Below are 20,746 nucleotides of genomic sequence, written 5' to 3' on the forward strand. Positions count from 1 at the left end.
ATCATGTTTAGATTCATCTGGCCACTGGCACAATCAACATACGGCCAGTCTCTTACCATGAAGATGTCCCTCATGGTGTGTCTTACTATCACACCCTACCTCTCCCCCTAACACAACTGTGACCATGGGCTTGTTCCCAACCTTTAAAATTTTGTCATTTTCAGAATGTTCTACATCCTACTACCTGTTTTTCATTTCCTCAATGTGGGCATGACACAAAAACTTGTGGGTCACATAAGAGGAAGGAAGGGAAAAGCTGGAAGAAAGAGATCACTGCCCACACCGAGCTTCCCTCCGTCCTGTTGGTGACCACAAAGCTGAAGAGGGATCCTTACAGCAAGCTGCAGGGTCAGGGCCATGACTGTGGCGATTAGTAGGAACTTTGGTAAGTTCCTTAAGATGAGGGTTCAAGTTGAGGGTGGGGTTCCAGAGGAGGGTGGACTGACAGACTGAGAGACATGAAGAATGCAAAAGAAACAATGCCAGCTTGTGTTTACTGACTGCCTCACACACATTAGGACCCACGTTTGAGTTTTCTCCAACATCCACATATATACATTCCACATTCGTGACATACGCTGTGCCTAGATCACCTTCACTTATTTAATGATTTACTGACAGTGAGTCAACATTTTTTCTTTAAATAAAGGTATTTATTTGAAAATAGAAACTACTTAGCAATAGTTTAATAATGCAGGGTCACCACCTATGTTAATGCAGGGAATTAACATAAACATAGAATACGAAGGAAAAACAGAAAATGTTAGGACATTTTAGCCTTTTGTGGTTGTTATGCTTCTGACCCAATGGCTGACCACTTCCTAGCTATAAAGGGTGATAAGCCAGAGAGAAAGCTGTTCTAAGTCCACCATAAATGGAACTTCTCCCCTTGATGGGATCAGAAGGGCTTGACTGAAAGGGTAATAACTTTCCGATGCTGTGACCAAAGCTATAGGGCACTGTGCCACCATGTGGCCTAAAATCACTTCCTTGGGCACCTGTGGTTCATACGCCACCCTGAGGGAAATACCACTCTGACCCTTGCAAACAGTCCTGTGTGGTGGGAATTAGGCCCAGGGGTTAAAGAAGGACCCTGAGACTGACAGCTGAGGGTTCCTGCTCAGGGCCACACAGAGAATGAGCAGAACAGGCAAAACGCAAGCCTAGCCTGCCTGCCTCTAACGTCATGACTACTTCCACCAGCTTATAACAGGAAATTAAGATGGATACAAGTATGGTGTCTTCAAAACAGAAATGTCCTTGGAGTGACTGAACACATGCTGACAAGGGGAAATTCTAGAGACATAAAAGAGGATTAGCTCATCATGGCAGGTGAAAGACCAGTCACAAAAGGCCACATGCTACACGATTCCATTCATATGGAAGTCCAGAATAGGGAAACCCACAGAGAAAGTAGGTTAGTGGTTGTTTAGGACTGCAGATGCTGGGGGAAAGAAATACAGCAGAAGTTGAAAAGTAACGGGGTGTCATTTTGAAGCCATGAAAGTGTGTTAAATTTGACTATGTGAAGTTTGCACATATCTGTGAATGTAGGAAAGCCCATAAACTGTGTAGTAAATAGGCAAACTATATGGCATGTGAATTACATCTCGATAAAGTTGTTTTAAAATTTCCTGGGTGTGGGGAGCCTGGGTGGCTCAGTGGGTTACGCCTCTGCCTTCGGCTCAGGTCATGATCTCAGGGTCCTGGGATCTACCCCGCATCGGGCTCTCTGCTCAGCAGGGAGCCTTCTTCCCCTCTCTGTCTGCCTCTCTGCCTACTTGTGATCTCTGTCAAATGAATAAAGAAAATCTTCGAAAAAATAATTCCTGGGAGTGGAACAGGGTACAGCTCAGGATGCCTGTTTGCAGGTGCCAAAACCTCTCATTTCCTCAGACAAGGACAGCATGTAGTTCTTGGCTCATATTTGGGCACCATGACTATAGATCTGAGTTCTTACCACATTTCTCTGAACCCTAGACTCTAGGATAGTCTATAGGGCTCTTTACTTCAGAACTCCACCTTGGGAAAATGAAAAGTATTCTTTTTTTAAGGCTTCTATTTGTGTTTCCAGGAGAGGAAGAATCAGGTGTGTGTCTTCGGAGCCTCCATGCCTGCACATGCTGGTCGAGTGACTCTGAAATACATCCGTGGTGCTGGGGCTTGGTTAGCTTATCCACACAGTGAGGGCAATGACGAGCGTCTGCAGGCCCACCGCAGTGACTAGAGGCTGTGCATGCACAGGAAGATTACTGTTACTCCCATGGCGGAAGGAATCCTGCCATCCCCCTCCCTGGCTCAGGCGCTATTTCTGCTGGAAATCCCCCACAGAGAGCTGTCCATCATCGGTGAGTGAAGCAAGCATGTCCCTTTGCTCTCCTCTGTCCTTGACAGAACGTGTGCCCTGTCATCCGGCTCCCAGGCACCCGCCCCTCGTGAGGTAAGACTTCTGAGAGTGTCTCCTCCCATCACTGTGTAGGTGACGTGCAGAGCTGACATGAGACAACAGTCAGACATGAAGCCAGGTGGTCAAGAGCGTGTCCAACCAACATGTTCTTCCAGCGATGCTGGCTGAAGCCCTCAAGTCTCAGAGGGACACCCAACTCGGGAGGTGTGGAGGGTCCAGGTGCCCCCTCAGCAGTGTGTGCAGGAGTGCGTGAAGACAGGTGTTGAGCAGGCAGGAACTGAAGAGGTCTGGAGGTTTCAGAACCCTGAATGGTCCTTAGCTGGGAGATGGCACACTGAGGGAATTGAATTCTGGTAGGAATTCACTTAAAATTACTTCATGATGCTTTATGATGATATTTTCCTTTTTTTTAAACAGTTTTTTTTAAAGATTTTATTTATTTATTTGACACAGAGAGAGAGAGATCACAAGTACACAGAGAGGCAGGCAGAGAGAGAGTGGGAAGCAGGCTCCCCACTGAGCAGAGAGCCCAATGAGGGGCTTGATCCCAGGACCCTGAGATCATGACCTGAGACAAAGGCAGAGGCTTTAACCCACTGAGCCACCCAGGCACCCCATGATGATATTTTTCTTAACTAAGTTTAATTTACAGGTTAAGCTGGGTTCTCACTCCCAAATTCCTCCCTTTGCTCTGATTTTCCCAACAACTATGAGCAACTAAAAGTACCTTCAAATTCTTTGACTCTAAAATAATCACACTCACTCCCACAGGTAATCCTACTTCATCGCGAACTCTGCTCACTTTGCTCTGTGCACTTGCAGGAGGTTGTCTGATGTAGGCCTACCATCTACCTACTTTCAGCAGTATCGGAAGGGGCACATATCCTGCTCAGTGGGGAAGGGTCTGTCCTGGGAGTTCCACCCATTCTGCAGGGACTGGGCAGGAGGGACAAAGGTTCAGGCCCCCAGGGCTTTGATGCACAGGGCCCAGGGGTCCAGAGGTGTAGGTCAATGCTGCTTCCCATGTGCAGCTTCCAAGTGGATTCGGGTCTCCACACGCCTCTGCTGTCTCTGTAGTTGTCCTTTTTCCATTTCCTGGTTCCTCTAACTTTGCAACATTTCTTCACATACCTCAGCACATGTCCACTACCTTCCATTTTCTCAGACTACAGATTAAATTTGCATGAGGTATGCATGTGTTTGCACCTAAAAGTCCTAATAACTTCCTACTTTCCCCCTGAAACATCTCAAACTGTTCCTCCACACAGGAGAAATAAAGGAAATTTCTGTTCTTGGAATCACATGGATAACTAAACCCCTACTCCTCCTTGTTAACATAATATCCTTACTACAATAATATTCAGGTATAGGCATGATGTCAATTTCTAGGCAATTTTAGCACTCAGGCCAAAGTATCCTCCCCGCACAGATACTCCACAATGATAGTATCACCCTCCTCTACCCCAAACTGCATCTAATCTAGCCACTTATTCTACAGCCTGCGTTACATGTTCTAAATTGCTGTACCTGAGAGAGAAGGCAGTAACCGTGGGGAAGACTGGTGATGGGGTCTGACTCTAGCCACCTTCTGCCATTAGCCAAGGCCATCTGGCATAAAGTGACCAGGAATCTTCTCCCTCAATAACAGCTTATATCCCATGGGTGATTCCTTTACAGGGCTTTGTCCTGGCCAAAGGGATACAACAGACGGTGAGTGTTTTTTCTTATTTAGATGCTACTTGTTTTTTCATCCGAAATTCCCCCATCCTTCCCTTCTCCTTTAAGGGGAAAGTAAGGTGTGTGCGTAATCTGACCTGCGCTCTACTCCTTTCCAGGGTCACTTCCCAAGCCTTCTCTCAGTGACTTGGTGGGTGGTATCTCCCAAGGGCAACGTGATTCCTGAGTGCTCAGCTCTCACCAGGAAGGTAAAATTTGTTTTCAGAAAGGAAAGCTGCTCCTGGATCCCATGCAGCTACCCAGTTCTACGGGGATCTACAGCTAAAATCTACCTCTTTAATCTGAGTCAGAGTGATGCCAGGGAGTCACTTGTGAAGATTCCACGGAAAAGGCCCCTTTCAGACGCTCTCCAGCCATACCCCTGTACTGATGGCTACAGGTGAGGAGGGGGTGCATTAGGATGACTCCAGCCCTCCAACACAGGCTTCCTTGACACAGAGAACAGAGCAAGGCAGAACTAACAGAAGACTGGGAGATAAGGAGCTCTCAACCTCCTTGCCCCGCATAGAAAAACAGAATAATCCAGAGTCTGCACAGGGCCCAGGGTCCGTCCAGAGGTGCAGGTCAATTCTGCACCAGGTGGGAGTAATTTCCAGAAGGAGATTGAATCCACGCCCAGGTGGGAGTAATCAGGGGTCAGCCATCTTTTCTCCGATGTGACAGCTCCCTCCCAGAAGTTCAAGGGAAGGAGAGAAATGAGGATACCTCTAACACTGTTACCGGAAGTGACCTTCCATTACCGGAAGCAATCTTCCACCACCGGAAGTAACCTTTCCTTACAGGAAGTGACCTTGCCTTACAGGAAGTTTGCGCAAACCTTCTCTCCAGGCCCTTCGGAGGCATGAGATCCCGGGAAGAACCGTGACTGTGCAGTGTCATGGGCCAGACAATATGCTCGAAAATGTAATGTTTGTTCTCCTGAAAACAAGTACCAGAAAGCGTGGATAGCACCAGCGACCTGAAAGACAAAGGAGACTTCTCCCTTAGGAACGTGACAGTCAATGACACTGGAAACTACAGCTGCGTCTACTACCAAAGGCTCCTTTCTTGGCCTCAGACCCCAGTAAGCACCTTGAAATCTTGGTAAGGGCAAGGTTTTATGTGATGTTAAGAAAGATTTACTTTTCCAAAGATTTTTATTTATCTGATACATAGAAAGGGAGGGCACAAGTGGGGAGCAGCAGGCAGCGGCACAGGGAGAAGCAGGCTCCTCCCTGAGCTGACAGCGTGATGTGGGGTTTGATCCCAGGATCCTAGGATTGTGACCTAAGTCGAAGGCAGAAGCTTCAGGGACTAAGCCACCCAGGCACCAGATTTTTTTTTTTTTTCAGCTTAACAGTTTTCATTTTTTTTGCACCACACCCAGTGCTCCATGCAATCCGTGCCCTAATAATACCCACCACCTGGTTCCCCCAAACACACACACACCACCACTTCAAACCCCTCAGATTGTTTTTCAGAGTCCATAGTCTCTCATGATTCACCTCCCCTTCCAATATCCCCCAACTCCCTTCTCCTCTCTAACTCCCCATGTCCTCCATGCTATTTGCTATGCTCCACAAATAAGTGAAACCATATGATAATTGGCTCTCTCTGCTTGACTTATTTCACTCAGCATAATCTCTTCCAGTCCCGTCCATGTTGCTACAAAAGTTGGGTATTCATTCTTTCTGATGGAGGCATAATACTCCATAGTGTATATGGACCACATCTTCCTTATCCATTCGTCCGTTGAAGGGCATCTTGGTTCTTTCCACAGTTTGGCAACCGTGGCCATTGCTGCTATGAACATTGGGGTAGCAATGGCCCTTCTTTTCACTACATCTGTATCTTTGGGGTAAATACCCAGTAGTGCAATGGCAGGGTCATAGGGAAGCTCTATTTTTAATTTCTTGAGGAATCTCCACACTGTTCTCCAAAGAGGCTGCACCAACTTGCATTCCCACCAACAGTGTAAGAGGTTTCCCCTTTCTCCACATCCCTTCCAACACATGTTTCCTGTCTTGCTAATTTTGGCCATTCTAACTATTGTAGTTTTTTTAAAGTCTTGAAAACAGAGGCTGAAGAAAAAACAACAGAGGCTATTGGGTCATCAGGTTTTTAAATTACTCGGGCAATTCTAGATCTTTTAAATTTCCATGTACATTTTAGAATCAACTTGTCAGTTTCTACCAAAGGCTACTGGGATCCTGGTTGGGCTTGTGTTTATGCTCTCTATCACTCGGAGAAAAGGGACATCTTAATACTGAGTATCTGGTCCAGTACAAGTTTGTATCTTTATTTAGACTTCTCCAATTTCTCTATCAGTGTTTGGCCTTTTTCACACTACAGGTCTGGCATATGTCAATTAAATTTCATCCTTAGGTTTTCATGCTCATTGACATGCTCTAAATGATACTGCCTCCAGATTTATTACCTGCAGTGGTTCCCTGCAATGTGCACATCAATAGTAATTTTTAAATTTTGTCACTGAGACATTCTGCTATCTTGCCAAGCTCATATATTATTTCATATAGCTTTTTATAGATTTCTTAAAGTTTTTTACATATTCCATCATATTCTTTGTGACTAGAGACAGTGACAGTTTTCCTTCTACTTCTAATCTGTATACTTTGGGGGGGGGCTAATTTCTCTAGTTAGAATATCTAGGATGCTGTTGAGGAAATGAGTGAGCATGACTATCCTTGCTTTTTACATGATCTTACAGTGAAAGCATTCAGTTGTTCACCATTAAGTATGCTATTACTTTAGGTTTTTCACAGATGCCCTTCATACATCTGAGGAAGTTCCCTTCTATGTTCCTGGTTTGCTGAAACTTCATGCCTTATAAAAATGAAATCAAAGTGTATCAAAGATTTGAATTTAAAATGTTAGAAAACGTTCGAAAGAAAACATGACAGAAAATCATCTGGATCAAGGGTTTGGTGAAGAGTTAACAGACACAACCCCAAATCATGACCCATAAAAGAAAAACACAGTAAGGTACATTGAATCAAAATTGAGTCACCACTCTGCACAACTCAGAAGGGGATCAGAAGACAAGCTATAGTCTGGGAGAAAAAATTTGCAAATCCTGTATTTGACAAAGGCCTTTTATCTAGAATAAATCAAGAACTCTCTAATATCAACAGTAAAGAATTTTTTTTTTTTTTTTAATTGGGACCTGTTTAATGGAGACAAGAGTTTCAGTTGTGCAAGAAGAGAGCTCTGGAAGTAGATGGTGTTGGTGATTGCACAGCAGTGTGAACATACTTAGTATCAATAAATTGTACACTTCAAAATGGTCAAGGTACTAAATATTATGTGCACTTTACCATAATAAAAATATTGGAAAAAAATTAGAATTAGAGAATGGCGAGGTGCCTGGCTAGCTCAGTTGGTAAAGCATGGGATTCTTTTTTTTTCCCCCAAATTTTTATTTGAACCCTATTTAGTTAACATACAGTGTAATATTGGCTTCAGGAGTAGAATTTAGTGATTCATCACTTACATACAACACCCAGGGCTCATCACAGCAGGTGCCCTCTCTAACACCCACCACCTCTCTAACAGCCCATCCCCACCCACTTCCCTCCATCAACCTTCAGTTCATTCTCTTTCAGTTTATTATGGTTTATTATGGCTTCCCTCTCCTTTTTCCCCCAGTCCCTGCATGTTCATCTGTTTTGTTTCCTAAATTCCACATCAGAGTAATATGATCTGGTATTTGTCTTTCTCTGACTTACTTCACTTAGCATAATACATTCTAGGAGAGCATGTGATTCTTGATCTCAGGGTTGAGTTCAGGTCCTATATTGGGTGTAGAGATTACTTAAAAATAAAATCTTGGGGCACCTGGGTGGCTCAGTGGATTAAGCCTCTGTCTTCGGCTCAGGTCGTGATCTCAGGGTCCTGGGATCCAGTCCCGCATCGGTCTCTCTGCTCAGTGGGGAGCCTGCAGTTGCTGGTCAAGTTTCTGAGCTCAGGGTGGCTCACCTCTTGTCAGAAGGAAGATTAGCAAGACACGGAGGTGCCCACCCCTTAACATGACTGGAAGTTACCGAAGTGCCTTTCTGATGCGTGATCAATACTACAGAACGCAAGGTCACTGCATCCCCTCAAATCATCCCACAGAGCACCCATGGCTCTTCTCTTGTGCTGCAGGAAACACCACTCTGAGCAATGTCAAGTACCCTCAGGAAGGGACTCAGACCCGCAGGGATAACGAGGGCCTGCAGCCTGAGAGCCGAGGGCTCCTGCTCACGGTCACACAGAGGAGCGGCACAGTCAGCATTCAGACCCAGGCCTGTCTGGCTCCAGAGTCCCTGCTGTCTCTGGCCAGCCACAGTGGGACATTAAGAGGAATGCGTGTATGGGGTCTTCAGAGTGCAAATGTCCTCAGACGGAGTGTACAGATGGGCAGTGGCTCATCTGCGGAGGTGACACAGGAGTGGGTCACACAAGCGTAGGGAGGCTCTCAGGACGTCTGGCCTCTCGAGTCTGTCCGTAGGCACCACAGAAGCCTGGTGTCCCCAAGGCAGGTGGGTGTGATCACCAGGCAGTGGTCACCATGGCCCAGCTCTGTCTTCACCATGTTCCTCTGATCCCGATACTCCAGACTAGATCGAAGAGCCCCGTCTTGGGAAGGTGAGCGGGATCCACACTGAAGCCGCCCACCTGTGTTTCCAGGAGAGGAGGAATCAGGTGTGCACCTTGCAGCCTCCACGCCTGCACATGCTGGTCGAGTGACTCTGAAATACATCCGTGGTGCTGGGGCTTGGTTTCCTTATCCACACAGTGAGGGCAACAATGACCGTCTGCAGGCCCACCGCAGTGACTAGAGGCTGTGCATGCACAGGAAGATTACTGTTACTCCCATGGCGGAAGGAATCCTGCCATCCCCCTCCCTGGCTCAGGCGCTATTTCTGCTGGAAATCCCCCACAGAGAGCTGTCCATCATCGGTGAGTGAAGCAAGCATGTCCCTTTGCTCTCCTCTGTCCTTGACAGAACGTGTGCCCTGTCATCCGGCTCCCAGGCACCCGCCCCTCGTGAGGTAAGAGTTCTGAGAGCATCTCCTCTCATCACTGTGTAGGTGACATGCAGAGCTGACACGAGACGCCAGTCAGACAAGAAGCCAGGTGTTCCAGAGCGTGTCCAACCAACATGTTCTTCCAGCAATGCTGGCTGAAGCCCTCAAGCCTCAGAGGGACACCCAACTTGGGAGGCAGTGGAGGGTCCCGGGGCCCCTCAGCCGTGTCTACAGGGGTGCGCGAGGGTGTTGAACAGGCAGGAACTGAAGAGGTCTGGAGGTTTCCGAACGCTGCGTGGTGCTCAGCCGGGAGACGGCAGGTCAAGGGCACCGAGTTCCAGTGGGAATCACTCAGGACGCGCTTCATGATGCTGAGACTCCTTCCTTAACCGAGACAAACTGGACCCTCAGTCCTCAATCTGTCCTCTGCCCTGATCCTCCATATCTCTCGGCCGCCACTCTGGTGTCCACCGCCCTGTCCGCTCCCTTTGCTCCATCCATACTGCGAGCCCTCCACCCTCACACAGCTACAGCCAGAGCAGCACACCCACCCCCACAGCACGGTCACTGCAACGGGGACCAGTCCACCTTGGGGCTCCACGTGTCTGTAGGCACTGGGCAGGAGGGACAGGGGCCCAAACCCCAGGGCTCTGGGACACAGAGGCCGGGCTGTCGGTTGGGGGTCCTGCTTCGTTCCGAATGTGTCTTCCCCACGCCTGCTTGCCGGAACTCACAGACTTGCCGGCATGTGTGCTCTTGGGAGCTGGGAGCTCCCTGAGATGTCATCACTTTACATTCCTTCTCCAGGAACTTCGAGTTCTCCGTTTCCTTGGAGTCCATCCCTGGAAAGTTCCCACATTCCCTGATGGTGTTGCTTGCTTCCTCAGGCTTCTTCCAGCGGGGCTGTGCCGGGACACCTCTCCCGGCCCCTCTGGGCTGGCGCAGGTGGGCTCTTCCCTGAAGGCAGCTGTGGGGTGTCTGAGGTGTGGGTGATAGCAGGTCTCTCATGGGACTGGGTCTCGGGGCTTCCAGCCGGGGAGGGGGACGCAGCAGCAGCACAGGTCCTGGGAGGACAGGGCACGTCAGCAGCTGAGGCTCCTGGGGCAGGTCCCTGCCACAGGGACAGCCCCAGTCCCAGGGAGCCCCAGCGGCTGGGACTGTGGACTGTCAGCTGGGATTGGCCTCGGGTGAATACTGTGGGGCTCATGGGGGTGAGGCTTGCTGGGTTCCCCCGTGCAGTGCAGCCCCTCTAAGGGGATGTCCCCCCCGGGGCCCAGCTGCTCTGCACTGGGGGACACAGGGCTGCAGGTCGAAGGCTGCCCTCACTTCTCCACGTGACCACACCTGCCTGTTGCGCTCTCAGCACTTCTGCTGCCTCTTCGCCGCAGTCGGAGATTCCCCAGAGCTATTTCCGTCGTCTGTAGCTGTGTTTTGTAACCGTTCTTGTTTTTGTGGGGGACCCGAGCGTCGGGGCCCCCACAGCCCACCATCTTGCTGATGTCACCATCTGCTCTGGGAGTTTCCACAGCCCCCCCCCCCGGGGAGCCCCGCGTGTAGCCAGTGTTGGAGCATACCCCACACACAGCTGTTGTGTGGGACAGTGTTGTGTGGGACAGGGGAGAAACACGGTCTGTTCCTGAGACCTGTTTTAGGGCGCTACACAGGGAGCTCTGTCCTGCTTGGAGAAATAAGGGATGAAAATACATAACAGAAAAGATGGGCTCAGAAACGTTCCAGCACAAAAGGCTGCGGTTGTCCTCACTAGCTCCTTCCCCCGAGAGGACATGCTGCACCTTCCCGCCACGTGGAGGTGGGTGATGACGGTGTCACCCTGGCACCGGGAGGGAGGAACAAGGGCAGTTGTTATAAGTTTGCACTGTCTGAATGAACAGACCATCTACTGGGTGGAGACTTCTAGATGGTGCCAAGAACACAGTGAGATGAACGGACAGCTGTCACCTCTAAGAAGATTATGACTGAGTCGAGGACCCAGCATCACTCGGATTCAAAATGGAGCCAGGGTCTATCTGGAAAGTTCTGGCATTTTCTGCTGAGGATTAGGACAGGACTGAAACAGCCCTATGACTTTGCATCTTCTACCATCTTCATAAAGTCTGAGCTGTGCTTACCCGGGCACCTCGCCAGCCGGTCAGTGTGTGCTCACGGGGGTCCTACTATGGGCCAGGGCCTGTGTGGACACTGGGCATGCTGAGGGGAAGAACACAGGGTCCCAGCCCTCCAGCTGCTCACACAGAGTGATATCTTCTGTCTCCTGTGGTATGAGGTGCAGACTTTTACAAACTCGAAGATTTTATGACCCACTCGCTTCTGCCTTCATTATGGGGGACACTTTCATTGCAGAGCAGACTGTCTGGGGGCTTCCAGGCCCACCGAGGCTCTGCATATCAGCAGGAGTTAAGCTGGTTCAACAGTCTCCTGCACGATCCTGCCTTCTTCCCTGGGGGATGGGGAGTCAAGGAAATTGACTCTAGCAGCAAACGCTAAGAATAAGGGTCCTTTGATAGAGGATGTGCATGGAAGAAGGGCTTGTGGACATCTGGGGAACCAGGACAGGTCCTTGGGCCATGGGAGGAGCGAGCTGCACAGGAGACCTTCTGGGAGAAGCAAGGAAGGAGCTGAGAGCAAAGCTGGAGCCACAGGCCAGTGTGGGGAAATGAGAAGCCCCAGAGGCCTGACCTCCAGGGTCCCTTCTCAGCGGCAGCCCCTGGGAGGCCCCACGGGATGGGCTCTAGGCGGGCGCACATGGCTCATGGACAGTTCTCTTGCAGGGCTGTATGCTGGCCGAGGAAGCAGGGGGACCGACAGTGAGTGTTTCTTGTGGATACCCTCCTCACCATTGTTTACAGCCCTGAGGCTTCTTCTCTAGCTCTTGTCAAGGGGCAGAGGATTCTCCTTCCTCTTTTTTTTTTTTTTAATTTTATTTATTTATTTGAGGGAGAGCACAGAAACAGGGGGAGAGGCAGAGGGGGAACAGGCTCCCTGCTGAGCAGAGAGCCCAATGCAGGACTTGATCCCAGGACCCTGGGATCATGACCTGAGCTGAAGACAGAAACTTAACTCACTGAGCCACCCAGGCGCCCCATTTTTAAAAGATACAAACGTCATATGACATCATATTAGTTTCAGGTGCACAACAGGAGCCAAAATTTGTATATATTGGGAAATGACCACCACAATAAATGTAGTTAACATCCACACCACACAGTTAACAATTTTTTGGTTGCTTTTTCTGGTTATGAGAACTCATAAGCTCTACTCTCTCAGCCGCTTTCAAGTAAGCCCTACACGGCTGGTCACTACAGTCCCCGTGCTGCTCGCTAGAGCCCCAGGACTAGCTTTGTAACTGGAGATTCGGAGCTTTTGGCCCCCTTCGCCCGTTTCACTCGGGCAACCATCTATCTGTTTTCTGTATCTCCGATTTCTTTCCTTCTTTTCTTCCTTTCTTTGACACTCCACATGTAAGTGATGTCATAATAAATACAGTATTTACGTCCCCACGTCCAATTATCGTAGTGTAATACTTCCAGACCCATCCACGATGACACAAGTGGCAATATTTCCTCTTTTCTGTGTAATATTACGTGTAATATTCCATTACACAATTACCCACACCAAATTTTCTTTACCCATTTGCTCATCAGTGGTCATGTTTTGGCTGTTGTAAATAATGCTGCAGAGAACACGGGGGCGCAGATGTGTTTCCAATTCATTCAGCTGTATTCCCAGTAGTGGGGCCGCTGGATCTAGGGCAGATCTACTCAGGACCGCCCGACTGTTCTCTGCAGCGGCTGCCACTCCTTACCCTCCCAGCAGCAGCGCGCAGGGTTCCCTGTTCTCCTCATCCTCGCCGACACCTGCCATCTTGTTTTCTGGGTGAGCGCCATTTGGACAGGTGCAAGGTGACATCTCATGAAAGAGCTCGCTGAGAACCGGCGAACTCATCAGATCCAGTCCCAGAATCTGCTTTTTTCCAGGGACGCTCCCCAAGCCCTTCCTCAGCACCTGGCCCAGCTTTCTGGCACCTGCCGAGGATGACCCTATGATGCTGGACTGCTATCAGGAATGCAGAATCCACTCTCAGCAAGGGAGAATCCCGCTGCCCTCTTGAGTCCATGATGTCCGTGGGCCATTCAGGAAGGATGGCTGAAGTCCCCCTCGTTAACCTGAGTCAGCCAGACTCGGGGAAATAAGCCTGCAAATACTGCCAGAGAGAGGTCCCGCGCCAGTGCTCCCCAGCCACAGACGTCCTTCTCGTGGTTCCAGGTGGGAAGGAAGCATCCCAGAAAGATCTGGTCTGACCCATCCGGCCCTCCCACATCAGAGGATGAAGAGGGACTCAGAGGAGAGGACAGTAAGTGGTCTCTCCCACGGCAGGGCTCGAGGTCAGCACTGGTTTGATCAGGGATTAGCGAACGGGAGGTCCTGATTCCTCGACAAGGCTTTGCTTCCAGTGGGGCAAAGGTGCATCTGGAATTCTTGGCTCACACGCCCTGAGGAAACACCTTTGAGGACACCAGGGATGACGGGGACCCTCTGCTTCTCCCCGTCACTTCTGACCCTCTTTCTCTTCCAGGAAGTTTACCTAAACCTTCCTTCCTGACTCAGAGAGGCTGATGGTGACACCAGGAGAGAACGTGACTCTTCAGTGCCAGGAGACAGACCTCATGATGGCATCTGTCACGTTTGCTCTGCTGAAGCCAGGTGCTCCTGAGCCTGCTGATGTCTGAAGACCATCGGGAACATGGCTCACCTCGCCCTCGGGACTGTGAGAGCCAGGGACGGTGGCAGCTACTGTCTACTATCAAGCCGAGGCTCCTTTCTGGGCCTCACAGCCCAGCAACAGCTTAAAACTGTAGGTGAGAGGTAAAGGGAGGACGAATTTATAATTAAATAACCCTAACCCCTCACTGTTGTGCCCTGTATCCTTGCCATGGTCATGTCCCTTACGCAAACACAGGCGCAGACAGAAGCAGACACAGTCGGATACAATGTTGCTCTGGACTTTCCGGTTACTTGCTGGATCACTGAAGAACAGGAAAAAATGAAACTTCTCACTTTTACCTTCCCTTATTCCTCTGATGCCTTGCCCTTCTCCACGCAGACCCAAGTTTCTGATTCACATCACCTTCCCTTCACTGAAGAACTTCTGGTAACACTCCGTGCGAGGCAGGTGTACCAGCAACAAATTCCCTCAGTTTCTGTCGGTCTGAGGAAGGCTTTACTGCTTCACTTTGAAGGACAAGGTCTCAGGGTCCAGGATGTTAGATCAGCATTTTATTTCTCTCAACACGCTGACATCCCACAGCACTGTCTTCCCAGGTGGTTCCCAGGGAGTCGGATGCGAGCCTCACTGTCGCTGCTGTACAGCCGAGCCCTCTCCTCTCGCTTCCTTCAGGATTCCCTCTGACTTTCTACCTTGAAAGGGTATGCACAGAGGTAGTTCTCGGGATTTATTTCCGATGTTTATCCTCTTTGCTGTTCTCTCAGTTTCTTGGATTGCGGTTTTATGTCTGACATTAATTTGGAGAAAATTCAGCTGTCATTTCTCTTATCTCTTGTGTTTCTCCCTCTCTGCTCATGTTGGTACCTATGACGTGCGGGTCACACCATCGTCCACAGCCCTTGGACCCTCCATTCTGGGTTCTTCCCAGCTGGTTTCTGCTTGCTTCCTGGGTTCGGAGGCTTCTGCTGGCGACTCCTCAGGCACCGATTTCCTCCCTCGGCCGTGCCCATCGAGGCATTCTTCGTTTCTGGCACAGTGTTTCTGGTCTCCAGAGCTTCTTTTGGAGTCTTTCTCAGGATTTCCACCTGCTTGCTTACACCGCCCATCTGTTCCTGCCTGCTGTCTGCTTTACCTGGGGCAGCCCCAGCATGTGAATCAGGGTGGTTTTAAGCTCCTGAGATGATCCTTCCAACATTTCCGCCGGATCTGCATCTGGTTCTGCTGCTGCTGTGTCTCTTCCAACCGCTTGTTTGGCTTTTGGTACACCCTGTCCTTCGCTCCTGATGGCCAGCCACAATGCGCCAGGCAAAGGAACTGCTGGAAACTGGCCTTTAGTGACCTGGTGCTGAGGGGCTGGGAGCCTTCTAGGGTCCTGGGATCATGGCTCTGGCTTGCAGGAACCTGTGCCCCTGGGCTGTGACCCTCACAGGGCTTCTCAGTCCCCCTGCTGTGGTGGGACATGGTGGCCAGAGCTGGCTAGGGTTGGGTGTTTCTCTCCTTCCAGGTCACTTAGGCTCTGATCAGACCCCAGGAGGCGAGGCTCAGTATTTCTTTCTTTTCTGTGTAATATTACGTGTAATAGAACTCTGCTTTATTTCCAAGTAGATTTTCCCCTCTCCCCGCCAGAAGCAGAGGGGGATTTTTCTTGGCTCTTCACCAGAAGAACCTGACAGAGCTCCAGGAGGTGAAACTCCCAGACCCCAATGCCCGAGCCCCTGTGACCAGCTCCCCGGAGTTCCTAACTTGCAGACTTGTCCAAGCCAAGTATCCCTACCTGGCACGGGTTCCCACGGAGGTTTCGGCTTGTGGGATCTTGCTCGGCAAACTGTGATTCTCTGGACTCCCAGGTTGGCTTCTGAGAGCCCCGCAGAGGGCTGCTCTGTGACCTCATTGCCATTTCAGATCCAACAAGAGTTAGAGACTTCTCAGTCTGTTCTGCTTCTTACTCTGTTACCGTGGAGTGACAACTTCCATGCTCAACCAGAAACCAGAAGCCAAGACCTCTGTCATCTCGATCTGGGGAAATCCTTAGTCAGGGACTCTGTCTTGCTTAGGGACCAGGGCCTCCATCATCAGAGAGGACACACACAAGAGCACTGTCTCTTCAGTCTATTGTTCTCAGCACCACGCTGGGAGAACAGAGGCCCTGGGAGCCAGCACGAGCTGAGACACATTGGAAGGGACCCTTGCGCACAGAGTGGGAGGCAGGACAGTGACTTTCTCCCCCACATGACCCAACCTGTGACTAGTAGCAATCTCTGCCTTTGGGGGTTTGAGGATTTCCCCTTTCACCATCCATTCTCCTCCTTGCATTATTTGTTCCCTGTCATGATGCAGCACACGCAGAGCAGACCTCTTCTTTGGCCCTCGCCAATGTACATTTTACATATTTTGAATTGATTATGAATTTTAAGAAAGCATTGTCCTAGAGGCCATGGTATATAATGCATTCTGTGTCCTGGTGCTTCTGTTTCTGTTCCCTGATGACTCCGGATGGCAGCTCACTGACCAGCAGGCACAAGCGGGCTCTGAACATGACAGTCAGAGTAGGAGGGAGGGAGGGTGCTCTGCGGTCAGGGGTGAGCGCTTGTCTCTTTCCATTTCCTCAGATATGGCACCAGGAAATCACACCAAGATTAACCTCCTCCGACTGGGTCTGGCGGCCCCCTTTCTGATTATTACGTCCGGGCTGAAGCCTGGCTTCCACAAGGAGCCTCTGCGCAGACCCAAGTAAACAACTGAGCACCCCTCTTTCTCATGGGCTGTCCTAGTGATGGGGGGGGCATGTCAACACCAAACTTTCCTTGTGGGGACCTCCTATGTTCCTCAACAGTGGCATGACTGGCATTTCTGGTGGGATACTTCCTACCACATAGGACTGTCTGGTTCATTGCAAGAACATTCAGCATCTCTTGCATCTCTCGTTCAAGCAGCTGAAGCCCCACTCACTGTGCTGACAAGCCAACGGACACTCCCATGCCCTCTCACGCATCCCCAGATTCAGAGGAAGTGTGTGGGATACAGTTCCCCTGGTGGAGAACCTGTGTTTGGAGGCCAGGAGAAATCATATCTTCTTCTTCCTCCCTCCCCTGACCTCTCTCTGTCCTTCTCCACCTTCAGACCCCACAGCTGTTGAGGGGAATGATGGGTGTTGATGAAGTTGGACCCACTGACCGTGAACAGTTTCCAGTAGAATGCGCATTCTCACCTCTGCTGAGAGCCACTCCGGGACTAGATGACGGTCTCCTCTTCTGTACTCCTCACCTGGGACAGAGAACAGGACAGCACCTAAGAATTCATCCCACAAGTGATTACTTCATGCAACGCCGAACACTCCAGCACTCCTGTTGTTGCACCAACAGGACATGCCACTTGGGTCCCACCCCAAATGTCCATACACAGACGAACCTTTTTCTGGGATCATTACTCTAGCTATTTGCTGTGTCCTTCTTTCGCATTTTCCTGATAGCGAATGATACTGAGTGTCTGCTCATGTACTACTGACCTTTCTAAAGATGTTTATTAAAATACAATCAACATATAATGCTATACTAGCTTCGGGCACACAACACACTGATTCAACGATTCTATACACTCCTTGATGCTCACCGTGGTAAGCACAGTCACCATCGGTCACTACACGACCTTTATTTTAATTCCCGATAAAGTATCTGATTAAATATTTGCCCATTTTTAATTGGACTATTTGTCCTCTTAATACTGAATTGCAAGAATATATACATACTCGGGCCACAAGTCTGTTAACAAACACCTACTCTACCCGTATTTTTTCTTATAGTGTGTGACTTGTCATTTCATTTTTAAACCTCTCTTAAAGAGAAGTTTTAAGTTTTTGATTAATCTCACCAATTATGAATTATTCTGTCCTCTGTGGTTCGAGTTTTTGTGTCCTAAGGAATCTTTGCTTAACTCAAGGTCACAAAGATCTTTTTCCTACATTTTCTTATGTAACTATTATAGTTTCAGACTACATTTACATCTTAATCTTTTTTTCTCTAAAGATTTTATTTTTATTTATTTATTTTAGCAAGAAAGTGTGCGCATGCGTGGGAGGCAAAGAGTAAGAATACTTGAGTTGAAGTCTCCTCCTTCTAGGACTGCGTGTGTCTGTTCCCGAAAGTTCGCAGGTGGAAACCTTAACCCCCCAATGTGATGGTGTTGGGAGGTGGGGCCTTTGAGAGGTAATTAGGTCATAAGGATGCGGTCTTCATGAATGGGATTAGTCTCTTCTTATAAGAGTCTCTTTTTATAAGAAAGATGATCTCTCTTCACCATGTGAGCTTAAAGGGCAAAGGCAGCCATCTATAAACTGGGAAGAAGGCGCTCACTAAGAATCCCGTGTTAGCACCCTGGTCTGGGACTTCCAGCCTCCAGAACAGTGGGAAGTAAACATGTGCTGGTCGGGCCACCCGGTCTGTGGTCCTCCGTTAGGGCGGCCTGAGCTGACGGACCCCCGCAGGTGGGACAGGGGAGGAGTGCAAGTCCTCCCTTTCTTGGAATACCCACTGGGATTCTGTGGTTTTAGGTCACCAAGCAGTGAGCCCTGTCCTGTTTGGAGTATCGGGGAATGAAAGGAGACAATGGAAAAGATGGCTTCAAAAGCCTTTCCCCGCCAGAGCTAAGGCTGACACACGCATTTCTCTGCGAGGACAGGGTTATCCCCATCTCCGAGCCAGCCCTTCTCCCCTCAGGTCGGCGTGGGTGACTATGGGGTGGTGTTAGAAGTGGTGCTCACTTCGCGGAGGAAGATGGTGAGTTCTGGGGACCTGGCATCTTTTCACATCCGTGGAAAAATCTCTGAGGGGCGCTCCCACTGGGCATCCTCTCAGTCAGCCACTGTGCATTTGCTGAGGCCCTACTGTGCACCAGGACCCCTGTCCACAGATGCCAAGGTTCCCAGCACAGCGTCCCTGCTTTCTGGGCGAGGGACATCCCACCTCCCGTAGCATGAGGACATCCACTTCTATGAACCTGCTCGAGACTTTACAACCAGAGGGATGTTAGCATCCTGGTGACAGCAGTCAGTCCGCTTCTCGCTCCCTTCTGAGCACAAATCCACGTCCTTATGTGAACGGAAGCACCTCTGCACAGCTCATTGGGACGCCAGAGACCCATCCCCGTGCGCACGGAAGGTGGGTGGCTTCACTGGAAGAGGGGGGCAGCGAAGGGCGGGGTGACAGTCTGCAGCCTGGCTGCCGCTCCTCAGCAACACCCCCATTTCGGAGGAGGTCTCTCTTCCGGGCTCCTCTGCCTGCCCAGAAGGAGCTCCGGGATCCCCGCTTCGAGGACCCCCCTACAGCAGGGACACACCCGGAACAGCAGTGCTAAGCACACCCCTCCCCACTCTCAGCCACCCCACCTCTCCCCCAAACTGCTTCTTTTTTTTTTTTTATTAAATTAATTTATTTATTTTCAGAAAAACAGTATTCATTATTTTTTCACCACACCCAGTGCTCCATGCAATCCGTGCCCCCTATAATACCCAATCTGCTTCTTCACAGGCTCCCAGTCTCGGTTGGGAGGCAGTGCTGCCAAGAGAAACTGAGATGGGTGCCCTGGCGCCACCTTCTGGGAAACAGAAGAAAGGATGCTACCAACCAGCGTGTTGAACCCTGAGAATCAAAGAGAGAAGGTGCTCCCTCCTTCCAGGGCGGGGGCAGAGAGCCTTCTCACCAAACACGGAAAAATCACGGCAGCATAGCATCACGAAAAGCAAATGACAATTTCCCAATAACCAACGAATCCAAAGACAATACTGAGATCTGAGAAAGAATTCAAAAGAGCTGTGGTGGGGCACCTGGGCGGCACAGGCCATCCCGAGTATCTGACTAACTCTTGCTTTCAGCTCATGTCAATGTCAGGGTCTTGAGACTAAGCCCCACATCTGGCTCCGTGCTGGGTGTGGAGCCTGGTTAGGATTCTCCCTCCTTCTCCCCCTGGCCTTTTACTCCCCACACCTGCAGCTCCACTCTCTGTGCTCTCTTAAAAACAAAACAAAAAAAAACAAAACTGAGCACATGGCTGGCTCAGTGGGTGGAGTGTGCAATTCTTGATCTTGGGGTTGTGATTTCAAGCCCCACGTTGGGCATAAAACCTACTTAAAAATAAAAATTTTTTAAAAAGTGAATTCAAAAGAGCTGCGATGAAGACATTCAGTGAGCTACAAGAAAACTCAGGAAGTCAGTACAATGAACTCAGGAATAAAATTAATGAACAGAAGGAGTATCTTACCAAAGAGACTGAAATTCTAAAAAAGAGCCAAACAGAAATTCTAGAGCTGAAAAACTCAATAAATGAGATGGACACTACATTAGGAAGCACTGGAAATAGAGCAGATCACCTGGAGGAGAGACCCAGGGGCCCCAAGAACTAAGATTTTTAAAGCAAATAAACCGTACAGGAGGGGCGCCTGGCCAGCTCAGATGGTGCAGTGTGTGGCTCTTGATCTTAGGATTCTGGATTTAAGGTCTACATTGGGTTTAGAGATTACTTAAAAAAATAAAATAAAATCTTTTTTTTTTTTAAAGATTTTATTTATTTATTTGCCAGAGACAGAAAGAGAGAGAATACAAGCAGGGAGAATAGCAGGCAGAGGGAGAAGCAGACTCCTGGCTATGCAGGGAGCCCCATGTGGGACTCGATCCCACGACCCTGGGATCATGACCTAAGCTGAAGGCCAATGTTTAACCAACTAAGACACCCAGGCATCCCCCCAAAAAATAAAATCTTAAAAACAAAACAAAACAAAACCCTTACAAGAACCAACAGACTCCATTACAGGAAACAGTACCAAGATTAAAGGGTATACCAGAAGGAGAAGAGAGGGCG

At 49.5% G+C, this 20,746-nt stretch overlaps 2 long non-coding RNA genes across 5 annotated transcripts in view; one reads left to right on the plus strand and one right to left on the minus strand.

Moving 5' to 3' along the window:
* The window catches only part of LOC123391162, a 44,282-nt gene that overhangs the window by 20,168 nt on the left and 3,368 nt on the right, over positions 1 to 20,746 (minus strand). For both annotated transcript variants that reach the window (XR_006605800.1, XR_006605799.1), the window contains exon 2: positions 17,106 to 17,161. This is a non-coding gene — a long non-coding RNA (uncharacterized LOC123391162). The remainder of the gene's footprint in view (positions 1 to 17,105; positions 17,162 to 20,746) is intronic.
* LOC101673295 lies at positions 2,915 to 20,411 on the plus strand. Of its 3 annotated transcripts, none has more exons than XR_001177404.2 (9): positions 2,915 to 4,117; positions 4,243 to 4,523; positions 4,947 to 5,227; positions 8,288 to 9,085; positions 9,217 to 11,978; positions 13,149 to 13,525; positions 13,748 to 16,627; positions 17,018 to 19,050; positions 19,420 to 20,411. It is a non-coding gene; the product is annotated as an uncharacterized LOC101673295 (long non-coding RNA). The 3 variants fall into 3 exon arrangements; XR_006605798.1 differs by having other exon boundaries at positions 4,350 to 4,523; XR_006605797.1 differs by having other exon boundaries at positions 2,915 to 4,523.

This window comes from Mustela putorius, unplaced genomic scaffold, assembly GCF_011764305.1.
Source record: "Mustela putorius furo isolate JIRA1106 unplaced genomic scaffold, ASM1176430v1.1 tig00000196_pilon_pilon_pilon, whole genome shotgun sequence".
NCBI lineage: Eukaryota > Metazoa > Chordata > Mammalia > Carnivora > Mustelidae > Mustela > Mustela putorius.